Source organism: Peromyscus leucopus, chromosome 6 (assembly GCF_004664715.2).
Source record: "Peromyscus leucopus breed LL Stock chromosome 6, UCI_PerLeu_2.1, whole genome shotgun sequence".
Lineage (NCBI taxonomy): Eukaryota > Metazoa > Chordata > Mammalia > Rodentia > Cricetidae > Peromyscus > Peromyscus leucopus.
This window is the reverse complement of record NC_051068.1, coordinates 87,524,618-87,533,074: the sequence shown is the minus strand read 5'-3', so window position 1 is coordinate 87,533,074 and position 8,457 is coordinate 87,524,618. Positions and strand designations below refer to the sequence as shown.

Below are 8,457 nucleotides of genomic sequence, written 5' to 3'. Positions count from 1 at the left end.
TGTTTTTTTTGTTTTTTTTTTTTTTTTGCTTTTAAGATTTGTGGTGGTATTGTGTTCCCCAAAATATTGTGTACCTTAGTAAATTTATCTGGGGTCAGAGAACAAGACAGCCACTAGATACAAAGGCTAGAAAATGGTGGCACTCACACCTTTAATCCTAGCATTCCAGAGACAGAAATCCCTCTGGATCTCTGTGAGTTCAAGGCCACATTGGAAATAGCCAAGCATGGTGACACGCCTTTAATCCCAGAAAGCCAGCCTTTAATCCCAGGGAGTGGTAGAAAGCAAAAAGATATATAAGGCGTGAGGACCAGAAACTAGAAGCTTTTGGCTGGTTAAGCATTTGGCTGGTTAAGATTTTGGCTGGTTAAGCATTCAGGCTTTGGAGCAACACAGTTCAGCTGAGAGCCATTGGGATGAGGACTCAGAAGCCTCCAGTCTGAGGAGACAAGACCATCTGAGGATCCGGTGAGGTGAGATAGCTGTGGCTTGTACTGTCTCTCTGATCTACCAGCATGGACCCCAATAACTCGCCTCAGGTTTGATTTTATTAATAAGAACTTTTATGATTCCTGCAACAAAGATTGGCAAGGAAATTGGTTTGGTAATGGGGCTGATTAAAGAAAGAAACATTGTAGAAAGGAAAGGACTGTTTCTGAATTATAGATCTTGCATATAAGTAGATAGTTTTAAGAGGAACACAAGTAGCTCATTAATACTAATGCTGTGAAAGACAAATTTTCAGCCTAGATATTTTTAGTTTGTTAAGCCATATTACATTTTTATTGGCATTAATTATGTTAAATTTTTGATGTTTACATGGCAATTGCCTGAGAATATCATTCTTAAAGAAGGAAAGATTTATTTTATCTTAAAGTTTCAGAGTTTAGTCTGTAGTTTCTGACTCCCATTATTTCTGGAGCTATGGTAAGACAATATAACATGATTGAGGGCCATTTAGAAGGAATTGCTACATTGCAGCAGACCGAAACCTTAAAGAGACAAACCTGAAAGGGACATGGCAAGACACAGCTCTTAAGAAAAACCCACAGTTACCAATATTTTCCATGTAAGTTCCTTCTAAAAATTTACAGAACCTCTCAAAATAGTGCATTGAGTGTTCTGCCTAAGTGCTATCCTTGAATACAGGTTCAGGTTGTGAATTTAATCAAAGGTGAGATTTTCCTAAATGAATATGACAAAAACTGAAGAAGAACCAGGGTCTTGAACATAGGAAGGATAATCCAAGGAATAAAGTGAAAAAGAGATTGAGACAGGCTGGGTGGTGACACAGGTCTTTAATCCCAGCACTCCTGAGACAGAGGCAGGTGGATCTCTGTGTTTGAGAACACTGGTCTACAAATTGAGTTCCAGGACAGCCAGAGCTACACAGATAAACCCTGTCTCAAAATGCAAAGGCAAAATGCACATAAAAAAAAGATTGAGACTGTAGAAAATAACATAATTATATATAGATTAATGGTACAGCTGAAGATGGCTTAGGGTTCTCTCCTAGAAGTTGGATTTAGAAATAAAGGAGATACAAGTAGGAATAGAATAAATAAAATTAGGAGTTTTTAAAATAAGCTTAATTTTGTGTTCATGTCCTTCAATGGTAATAGGAAGTTTCAGTCTTAAATAATACAGACATTATAATTGTGTTTGGTTTTGTTATTTTTTTTTTCTGTTTGTTTGAAACAAGGTCTAAGAGTGGGACCTAGGCTTTCCTTGAGGTTATAGCCCTTTATCTCAGTCTCCACTGTGGAGATCTCAAGCATATGCCACCTGTCCTGGAGGTAGTAGCATCAGGAATAAAATGCTTTGAATTTAAATACTACATTATAACCTAAATTATAACATGAGGAGAATTATTTTATTCTGTGCCTCATTTCTAAAGGGATAATAGTATCTACAATGTTAGTACCATAAGTTAGTATATAATATAAACATAAAACGGTAAGATTTAATTAAGAGATTTTAGTTATGCTATCAACTTATTAATCTGTTCTCCATAGATATAAGGAATATCTGAGATTGAGTAAAGTTTCTTTAGCACATATCTCTGAGGAGCCAGGATTGGCTTTGACTTCCACTGGATTCTGATGGGGTTCCATAGTAAAATGGCATCACCATCATTGGAATGTGTAGTTAGAGGGACAAATTGCAGTGAGGCAGAAGAGCAGAGAATGGATTTTGAAGGAGTGCTCTTGCCCTGTTATAGCAATTATTTTGGGGGAACTAACTGGGGTTCCATGAGAAATAATTCTTTCTGAGGATATATTCTTAGAGACCCAACCACTTAGCACCATGCTCCATTTCATAAAAGATTCTATCACTTTAACATTATCACACCAGAGAACAAGCCACTAATGTTAACCTCTTACAGGAAGAACTAAAACATGTCAAAACTAGTATCAAACTAACTCAGTTGTAAATTGGTTAACGATCACAAAGTGTTCGAAAATTCCTTAGTCTTCCTTCCAATTTAATTATCTCTGAGATGCCCTCTATATTTTTTTTTAACCTCCCTTTCCTCATCTAGAGCTTTGGGTTATTTGACAAGTTTAAGAAAGCATGTATGCAGGTCTTAGGGTTCTAATACTATGAAGAGAAACCATGACCATGGCAATACTTAAAAAGGAAAACATTTAATTGGGGCTAGCTTACCAGTTCAGAGGGTTAGTGCTCTGAAGCTTGGTGGGAAGCATGTTTTTATGCAGACAGACATGGTGCTTGCTGGAGAAGGAGTTGAGAGTTTTACATTTGGACTGGCAGGCAGCAGAAAAAGTGAGCCACTGGGCCTGGTTGAGCATTTGGAACCTCAAAGCCTACCCCCAGTGACATACTTCCTCCACCAAGGCTACACCTACTGCAATAAGGCCACATGTCCTAAAATTTCAAATAATGCCATTCCCTGAGCCTGTGGAATCCATTTTCATTGAAACCACCACACAGTGTAAGAGAAATAAATAAAATTTGAACCTTATGCTCACCTCATCTCTGGAACATGCTGCCCAAGTTTCTTAGGCATAAAAATGCCTAGACTACTACACGAACCTTTTTTTCTCCTGGATAGAACTAAGTCAAGAGTTGCCTTCCATTATGCTGAGTCATCCTTATGACAGTTTATTGTCATTATCTGTGAACCAAAACTAGAGTTGTCACAGAAGAGAAGTAGTGAAAATGTCATTTGAATCTGTAGAAAATGAATGTAGACAAATTTCTAAACAGTCTTATTAAATAAGAAACACCAAGCCAAATACAGAGGTAATAGCCAAAGAGATCAGAGCCAATAGCCACGACTAGCCTTAGCTTACCACCATGCAGAAGCTTCCACAGAGCAAGCTTCTGTCTAAACTGAGCTTTTATTGCCTTCCTGTTCTGCCTTCTCATTGGCTCTAAACCCAGCCACATGACTTCCTTGTCACTGTCTGTACAGACCTCCAGGTCTCTGGTTGATACTGGGATTAAAGAAAGACCTATGTCACCATGTTTGACTGTGTCCTTGACCACACTGAGACTCTGCTTGCCATGTGATTGGATTAAGGGCGTGGGCTACCACCACCTGCCATGTTTATGGCTCACTTTGTCCTCTGATCTCCAGGCAACTTTATTTATTAACATACAAATAAAATGTCACATTTCAGCACAAATAAAGTATCACCACAAATGAATACTCTGTTACTTTAACCAAGTCCCTTACTATTTAGTGGAAGAACTAGGCATTATAACTAGTTAAGTGGAGGTCAAATAATGACACTACAAAGGGGAAGTTTTCTCTTAAATACATGACAAGGGGAATTTGTTCTACACAGGGAAAGTATAGCACTAAAAATTAAGCAGAAAACTGCCTAGGAGGTGTATGAAAGCATATGCATATGTCTTACCTTGGTGTTCATTGTATAACGCTCAATTGCATATCTTTTCCCATTTATACCACACATGGCCTGATGGTCAGGCTGCTGTGTGATGATCTAGTCGAGATTAAAGGTTAAGGGAACAGTCACTCCCCCAAGAATGTAAATTTACTGTCTCTAGTGGAATTGTATAATCCTAATTAAGTTATTTTTGTACATATTAGCCTGGAAGTTGCTGTTTCTTGGAAAGTTTTGTAAAAGAAACACTTAAGAAACTAAGATCAAAAGATATTAATGCATCTTAAAAAAGAAAGGGATGGTTTTTACCAAGATCTTTGAAAATTTAAAGGCTAGAAGAAACTGAGCACTTGCATGTGATATTCTAGAACTTAGAAAAAGATTGCTATGTAAGATGCTACCTTACTGTGGGGGACCATCCCTCACCTGCACATTTCCCCAGAGTACTCGTGAGTAGTAGCAGCAGGAAATATTAGAAGGATAGAGGGGAGAGAAACAGAAAATACAGGCTAGCCTCGAGAGAGCCTGGATCTGAATCTATTAGGCCCCAACTGTCTCTGTGCTAGGGTATTTAAAGGAATGCCAAGGGGTGGAGCAAAGGACCTCCACCCAGCACAGCCAAGTGCAGACCATCTCAGATACCTGCACTCACGTCCTCGGTCCAGTCATCCTCTATGCTGACCTGCTGGGTAAAGCCACGAGGAAACCCAAATGGGCTCCATCACCGTACATTGCTCACATTAATAGTATCAAGTAATACAGCATTATATACGATGTGGAAATGATTCTATCAACTTTGTAATCTTTTAATTTTTAAATTACATTTAGATTGTGAGAGTGTGGTATGTATTTATGTGGGTATGTGGGTGCACACACCTCTTTGCTACCATGTTGGTACCAGAGTTCAAATTTAGCTTTTTTGGGCTTCGAAGAAAGCACTCTTACTGAACCATTTCTCTGGCTTCCTAGTAGAAAGTTTGAGGGTGAATAGTTTATTCTTTCCTTAAAAGAAACAGGGAACTAAAATTGGTAACAGCTTGTACCCTGTTACCTCAGTACTCTCAAAATAGAGGCAAGAGGATCTTGAAGTCCTGGCCAACCTTAAATTTTACTAAATAACTCATGAAATGTCCATGACAAAATATTCCAAACACAATATGCTGTATGTCTATTTCTATACTGTGCACGGACAGAGCATGCACAGATTTTTCTCCCTCTACACTCTAGGACAAAACACATGAAAGAAAAACTAAACGAGTTTACAATCTAAAAAAGATCATGCAATGTATATTCTTCTATTATAACTGAAAGCTTCAACAACATAAAAATTTGAAAATTCTTCAAATTTATGAATATTAACATTACTCAACATGGGTCAAAGCAAGATTCTCTGAGGAAATCAAGTGTTTTAATAGATTGGAAATGAGAAACTTAATTATGAGATATAATTAAAGGAGTGTATAAAGGTTACTGATTTTAGAAGGGAAGGCTAATTTAATAGCTTTGTACTTTCAGAAGCTTTTAGATGGAGTAAACAGGTAGAAGAAAATAATAAATCCACAAACCTGCTTCAGAGAAAAGATTAATGCAATTAATCTTCTGTCCTACCCACACTGCTGAGATAAAAGACCAGTGACCAACATAGTATCATTAAATCTCTCAAATATTCACCAAATTGTGAAAAGATAATATTTTGAACATCTCAGTAATTTAGTGAAGACACGTGCTTAACTTAACAGGTATATATGATGTAATGATAATATAGGCAACTTAAGAGTGGGAGGGGGCATTGGAGGGTAGCTGGAATTGATGCGAGTGGAGGGAAGGTGATGTGATTGTTTTATGGCCATCAGTTCAGCCATGTGGTATTTATTTTGGGAGATGCAGGACTTGTTCAGCTTTTAAAAATTAGTATTGCTAATAATAACAACATAAAATGATGGAAACAGAAAAGATTGACATTTATGTCTAATAAAAATTTAGGAAACCAAGAAGAGATGTTTACCAGCTTCAACTTTTCTTAATGCTGAAGAACTTAGTGAATGTCTTCATCTGAAATTAAGAACAAGGCAAATCTTCACAGAATCACCATTCCTATTCAAGTCTTACTAACATAGGCAGGATAATAATAATAATGGCATGAATATTAGGCATGAGGAAATGAAGCTGTTCACATTGCATGTTGCCATGATAATTGACAGAAAATTTAAGAAATAGCAAAATGGCTCTCACAGAGTGTTAAGCAAAGTTGCTAGATTTGAAAGCTAGTGTTTATTAACAAAAAGCTATTAAAATTGAGTTTTATTTTAAAGTATCATTTCAATAAGTAATTAGTAAATTACCAAAATGTGCTTGACCTAAATACTGCAAACCTAACATGGTTTATTGATATACTATATACATTATTCAGAAGACTTTAGGATATCTGTTTTTCCTCTGATTCATTCTCATTCAAATATCACAGATACTGTTTTTATGCTGACAAAATAACTTTGTAAAAACAGCAGAAATACAGAATTCGTATTTGACAACTTCTCCATAAACCCAAGACTTCAAAACTCATCAACATGAGTTTGTGTTTTTTTTTTTTTTTTCCAGAATAAAAGACAAAAATAATTGAACAAAATTCTAGGGACTCATTCCACATAAATTCAGTGAACTTTGACACAGTGAATTGCCAATTCAGTAGGCATAAATTAGTGTCTTGGTGTTTTTTTAAATATATCTGTGCACAAAATAGAATATTTGAACACCATTTAAAAACTATATATTCTTACAGAAACATTCAAGATGTGCCTATTGTAGAATGGAAAACTAAAAATTAAAAACATAAGATAAAATCACTGACTACAGTTAAGCAATGAATTTATATACCACCACTTGTTGGATTCATTTAAGGGCTGGATTTCAGACAGAATTCTGCATTGCAAAAGCACTTAATAAAGAGACAATTGATAGAGAAACATTTTTGTAAAAGCATATCTTAATGGCAATTGTATCTAAAACAATGGGCAACATACAAAAATGAGGAACAAATTTGAATAGACACTTAATTCAAGGACTAATGGGTGCAGGTTAGCACCCAAATGTTAATATTACATGCAATTGAGAAATAACTATAAAGACAACAAGCTTGAAACTTACTGTGACAACATTTTCAAAAAAACAATGTGAAGGCAAACTCTAGGATACACAGGGCACAACTAGTCAGAATTCAAAAGTAGATGAACAAGTTGAGTACAAAATAATGTGAGAGTTTAGGATACCGTAACTTTATTCTGTATTGTGGTTCTATTTAAAAAGGTACTTTCTAAAAACTATAGATCTTTACATCAGACAACAGATTTTACTGTATGAAATTTTCATAATAAAGTATTTGTCCTGTTTATACCCTTTGTGATGTGTGTATATCCTTGTGATAAATAGTATAGAATTTCTCATGATAAACTTTGATCCACCTTGAGTATCTTTGTTATTAGATACCAAGCTATTAGCAGACATTAAAACATGTAATTTTCTCCCTTAAAGTAATCTCCTTTGAGAATGCCTTTCAATGATTTTTCTAAATCTGTCATTTATTTTATGTATGAAGTGTCTTCAGTTTGGGTGGAAAGCCAAGCTCATCACTGATTTTTATTTCTGTAAGCCCATTTGAGGATATTTGTTGTTACTATTGATATTAATTGGAACATTTTGCCTGTATCTGCAGCTGTTAATGCAATTTTTGGTCTTAATTCTTGCCTTTCATACATCTCTGAACCTTGAATTCCATGTTAACAGTATAAACACCAACTTAACAGTACTGTTTAGCAGAAATGTCCACATAAACATTTAAAACTTTTGTTACTACTGCTACTTATTATATGACATATATATTATGTCTGTGAGTGTCTGTGTGTGACAAACTTTACAAAGTAATTATATTATAGAAAATATGTCATTTCTGGGAACATTGAAAGCAGTGTCCCACTTTAAATTCAGGAAAAGCAAGCAGTTATGTTGCTAAAGGGGTTTACCAAAAAGAATCACTATTATTTCTCTAATACTCCCCAACTGCTAAGCTTCATAGAATATTTTGTATTGACCCAAAATCTATAAGGAATGACAGAAAAATCCACCTGGATTCCTTCTACAAGAACCACAGCTTTAAAGATAGGCACCACCTTAGAGTGAAAGGATGGATGAAAGTACTCTAATCAAATGGGACTGGGAAGCAAGTTGGTGTTGTTATCCTAATATCTGGGGGGAAAAAGGACATCAAACTAAAACTAATCAGAAAGGAGAGGGACATTTCAGTCTAATTAAGGGAGCAGTTAATTGAGAAGATACTACTGTCCTAAACATATTTGCATCAAACTCTGGGGTGCCCAATTTCATTAAAAATATACAACTGAATGGAAAGACAGATTAATATCAACCCATTAATAGCAGGTGATTTCAATTACCTACTTTGTCCAATAGGTCATGTGGATAAATAAATACATCAGTTAATTGATAAAAGTCAAGTGGACTTAACAGATATCTACAAAATATTCTATTCAAACACCAAAGAATATACATTCTACCCAGCAACACATAGAAG

General features: G+C 35.6%; 1 protein-coding gene across 2 annotated transcripts in view; it reads left to right on the top strand.

Moving 5' to 3' along the window:
• Nucleotides 1-432: 432 nt before the first annotated feature.
• Nucleotides 433-8,457, top strand: part of LOC114711014 (alpha-amylase 1) — a 53,547-nt gene continuing 45,522 nt past the window's right edge. For both annotated transcript variants that reach the window (XM_037207023.1, XM_037207022.1), the window contains exon 1: nt 433-473. The gene's annotated coding sequence lies outside the window, so the exon portion shown is untranslated. The remainder of the gene's footprint in view (nt 474-8,457) is intronic.